Raw genomic sequence first — 5332 nt, 5'->3', positions numbered from 1 at the left:
GGGGGTGGAGCCACTGCAGCATGCAGTACCCGGGATTGAACCATGGTCCCTGCACTTGCCTAAGCAGTTTCTTAATCCACTGAACTGTCTCACCAGCCCTAACTCTATATTTTTATCTGTATTTGTATCTATCTACCCAACTCCTGATGTTAGTATACAGGGAGACTTGGCTTTTATTATTATACTCTTTAGGGCCAATTTGCTCCCAAATTATCACTGAACAATCCAGCCTAACTAACTTTGATTGCCTTTTTTAACCTGCATGCCATTACTGTCTAGTGTGGGCTGCATTCAGCAGGCCTGTCCCGCTCCAGTGTTACACTGTACATTGTACTAGTTTCATGCTATTTTTAAAATAATTTTACCGAGAAACAAGTATCAATGAGAGAGTTTCACAACTGATGACTGGCACATTTTCAATAATACACTGCATATTGTTATCTTAGTGGTTATTCACTGTACAAGACACAGACCTGATATCCTGTCTCAAACACTATTATAACAAACCTCTCTATTCATTGAATTAAGAGAATGGAGTTGTATGTCTATCCTAACTATTTTGAGTATACAGATACAAAAGGGTCGTTCATTTCTATCCCAATTTTTGGTTAGTTTTGTCAGAGAAGGGCATTCCATTGTCATTTAAATATTGTAGGTGTTTGAATTCAGCAGAATCTCCCAATATAGTCCAGTAGTCCACAATAGTAGTGGTTTTTCCGTAGGACTAGCAATGTCCAAAGTTGTTTACTTGAGCTTTTTACAGTTCAGCATATTAATGTGGCTTTACTTTTCAGAGTGTGCCTAAGGAGAGTCATATGGAGAGAAAACACTCTCTCAGACTTTCACAGAGAGCAAATTGGTCAAGCAATGGCCGTGACTCATCTACATGGCTGATACTCACAAAGGATCTATAAACTGAGGTTCAGGGCTTCAGGGTAAATCCTGAGGGGACTTGACTGACTTTATCAGATACAAAAGTTACATTTCTTGTTATGTAGGTCTTGCTTTATCTTGGTCATGCTATTTTAATTGTGTATTTTTATGCTTTGTGTTCTGTGGGCAACTTACCATCATAGCGCATCAGTTTCATGCATGTCATAAGTTCTCTTTATACTTACACTTCCAAATAAATTTTAAAACCATTTTTGTGAAGCCAACAAATGTATTGTTATGATTGGATACTGTTGTCATAAACCACTCTATTACTTTGGGAAGTATTGAGTTTTCAATATTTAATCCTGCTAGAAAAAAATGTGTCTATTAGTAGACTGGTTATCCTATTACAGACCAGTTAACTTCGATTGGTTTTTTTCCATAGGTATTGCGGAAGTTTTCTTATTAACCCCAGGCATTTTGTGGCTGTTTTTCTTTTTTAAATGAAAACTATTCTTATTTTTTAAACCTAATTGTTGATAGAGGAAAAAATCTGATGATAATTATATTATGACAACTTACTAGTCATTTCTGAGATTGAGGTTTTTATTTTTATTTTTAAAGATATATAATCACATGATATGCAAACAGTAATAATTCATCACCATATTTATGAAGAGAATTTCGCGGGTTCTGGCATGCTCACGTTTATGTCATTTCCTGGGCTGTGTCTGTGGCACTCTTTGTTTTCCACGGTGGCGCTAATGTTTGTCCTTGAACTTACACTAAAGTCAGAAACAAACTCCAACCAAAAGTTGTCATTAGCTTTGCAGAGCTAACTGCAGATCACACCAGGCAGAACACTGCGGGGTTAGCTCTGCTTCATTTGGCTCACAGGTTTTCAACCTAGAACTTTGTTTCTGCTTCTTCAATTAATTACTTGTTGTCACTGGGGCTCAGAATATTCATAGAAGAATGAACACACATGGCGGTGGTACTTCTCAGTGAATGGAGGACCATTTTGAACTATCATAATCCATATTTCTCCCAATAAAGTGACTAATTTTGCAACGGATAGGTGTCGTTCTTAAGCTTGAAGCATGCAAAATGAAAGCTCAGAGATATTTTTAAAATGAGTGTTCAGGGCTGAGGAGATAGCTCAGCGGCGTAAGCTCCCACCTGGCAAGCCCAAGGACCCAGGTTGTATCCTGGTACTGTGCGCTGTCCAGCCGTTCCTGCCACAGCGACTCAGTGTGGTGGTGCATGACCGTAATCCCAGCACTGGGGAGGCTGAGACATGAGGATCAGTACAAGTCAAAGCTGCAAAGGGAGGCCTTGTACCAAATAAAATAAATACATAATAAAATAAATAAATAAATAAAAGATTTTCATTAAGAAAATGAGTCTTCATAGTTAAGACCAGGAACCAAGTGCATTTTGGTTTCTATTTCAAAGATGGACATGAGTGTGGCTTGGGTCAGCACGGATGGGCAGGTTGGCTAGTCAATCAGGAACTTTGTAGCAAGTGGCTACTTTGGAGTTAGCACCTTTGTATATTCTAATGATTTATAGACAGATTTTTCAGCTCACGCTTCTCCAAAACACCCCTTTTCCTTCTGTGAATATGTAGTTCCCCTTTTCTATCATTTGTGCTCCTTCTGGTCGTTCTCTTTATTTCACATCCTCCTTTCCTATGTCCCCAGCAAACACTTTCCATGGAGCTCCAACAATGTCCAGCCTTGATCCTGTCACTTTGCGGAGCTTGGGAGTTGGACATCAAACACACTTCTCCTTTAATCGGTCCTGTTTCCCAGTCACAGAGTGAGCTGTGAGGGCAGGAAACACGCTTCTGAAGCACATGCTGAACAGATGAGTCCGCTAGCAGATGCCCTGATTCCACAAGCCTGCGTTCTCTTGAGAATGGCTCCACACAAAGACTAAGGGAGTTGATATGGGGCCATCTCCTGTAGCCTACAATCCATGTGAGGTGCAATCTCTGCTCCTTAGTAGTTCAGAGGGAGGACAGATGTGTGAAAGGGAAAGCCGAGAGGACTGCGTGGAGCCAGGGTTCACAACGTAGGTCAGAGCACAGCTCACACAAAGGGGAGGCATTTTAGTTCAGAAATGGAAGTTTAGGCTTCTATCAAAGCCCTGGTAGGATAAGCACACCCACAGAAATATTTGGACAGCAAGTAGATCCTATAACTGAAAGAAGACACCTGATGTGGACCAGCATTAAAGGAGGGTGAACAATTTAGGCAGAGCCCAGATATCAAGGACCCTGAATCAAGGGAATCATTTCAGGCATGAAGTCCATTGTGGCTAGCATTACACATCACTCTAGCAGGGCACACTCTACCCAGACATTTGGTGTTTCTGCATCAGATTAGCATTTAGATTGTTAGACTAGATAAAGTAGATTGCCCTCTCAATGCTGAAGGGCCTTGATCGATCAGTAGAAGACAGACCAAGAAGGCTGACCTTTACCCTTCTTCGTAGGGTGGATTCCTGAAGTCTTACGACCTTCCGGCTTGGACACCCACTATTTTCTGTCCTGGCTCTTCCTGAGGACCTGAGACCTTTGTGCTGGAACCACACAATCCAGTCTGCTGGGTCCCAGGCCTCAGAAAGGAATGGAACTATCTGCTGCCAGAGTCCCGGGACAAGATATGGACAGACCCCAAGGTGGACAGACCGTCTTTCACCAGTGCTCCAGCTTGCCTGCTCTCCCTGCAGACCTTGGAACCTGCCTGGCTCCCTGCTCCTGGAAACCAATACCTTATTCAGCAGAACCTTGGTTCACATACTTAGTTTACTCCACTATTCTTGGTAGGATGCAGCATTTGTATGGATGCAGGGAAGATGGCGGTGGCTGTGTTCTGCACTCATGATGGAGTCTGTGAATGACAGTACAATTTTGCCAAACCCTTCTATTTGCAAACCAAATTATTTAGGAACAGAAGAGTTCATTGCAAGGTATTACTGAAGTGTCACTGTACTAGCAATATGTCTCCTACTGGTTCCGTATCTCTAGAGGACCTGGGTAATAGAGACCTTACTGGTATACTCCTCTTTAAAGAGAGGGGCCATAAAAATCTTTGTTCATATATAAATCCAGCTACAATTTGGCTTTTCCAGCAGTGGTGTGGTGTGGAACAGAGGGATAAGAATGCTCTACCTTTTACAGAGAAAATATAAGCAAGAAATTTTTCGCTAGTACTTGATAATATTATTTTAAATTTCCTAGCTTTGAAAAAATAATGCGCTCTATTACAAAAATATTCATCAGATATTCAAATGATTGGATTTAATTCTAAATTTCATAGAGAAGTTGTAGAGTTAATGTTTCGAGTTACCTTTATGACCATGTTCACTCCACGACCAAAACCTATATCCCTTTCAGTTACAGTTGAAACATTTATGAAAGCCTGAGTGATGCATGTCTCTTTTGCACCATTACTGGTGGGGGTTGCCATCACTGCTTCAATCAAAGTTAGTGTACACCCCAGATGCATGGCCTGGAGTAATTACAGAACTTATAGAGCACTCTCATGACCCTGTACTTGGGCTTCTCCTTTCTAAAGGAAGCTCGATAAGTTCTTACAGATCCTCTGACTTCCTCTGTGGCTCATTCCTTTTAGGAAGGTCAGACGGCGCTGGCCTTGACTGCCAGTCCCTGACCATATTCTTGTTACACCACTCTCTACTTATGAAATTACCTTTCATTCAGTGATGGTTGTGATAATAGATATAAAGCAACAGTACTTGCAAAAACATTGATTCTTTCCCTACATACAAACTGAATTCCTCAGTGATAATTCAAATCTCCTACTTTGCTTCAAAGTGGAAAAATCTCTCATTAATTCCTCGGGTGGATGGGGCAAGGGCAAAGGGCTACTCTTCAACACTGGCAGCAAGGCCACTCATGTGGAAGTCGGTTGGCCAAGAGACGAGATTGAGCCAAGAAAAACTACGAGGGAATGAGGATGATTTAAATGATGCTTAATGTTTTGGAAAATTTTTCATGCTTATATCTGGTAATAGGAACAACTACTTTGAAGATAGCAATATGCAATATAATAACCAGGCTTGAATTCTTATCCTCTTGTTTTTTAAAATTTTGTGTTGTTTCTAATGTTTTAAAATTATTTTTATTCTCTTTAAAATAAAAACAAAATGCCACACTATCACTAGAATTGTATTGGACAGAACAGTTTTCTGGGTTAGTGGAACTATGAGCCTGCTGAGAATAGTGGCGATGAGGTGTATGTGTGTGCATGCACATGCGTGTGCATGTGTGTGTGTGTGTGTGTGTGTGTGTGTGCACGTGTGTACATTAACTTTCTGGTATATAACAAACACCTGAGACATTCCGTGCAATGGTTGTTCTTGACTGTCAACTTGTTTAGTGTGAAAGATACTTTGGAGATTAGGAAGGCACATTTCTTTCTTTCTTTCT

Source organism: Octodon degus, unplaced genomic scaffold, assembly GCF_000260255.1.
Source record: "Octodon degus isolate 3935 unplaced genomic scaffold, OctDeg1.0 scaffold00075, whole genome shotgun sequence".
Taxonomy (NCBI): Eukaryota; Metazoa; Chordata; class Mammalia; order Rodentia; family Octodontidae; genus Octodon; species Octodon degus.
The sequence above is the reverse complement of the archived record's forward strand: the minus strand, read 5'-3'. Positions refer to the sequence as shown.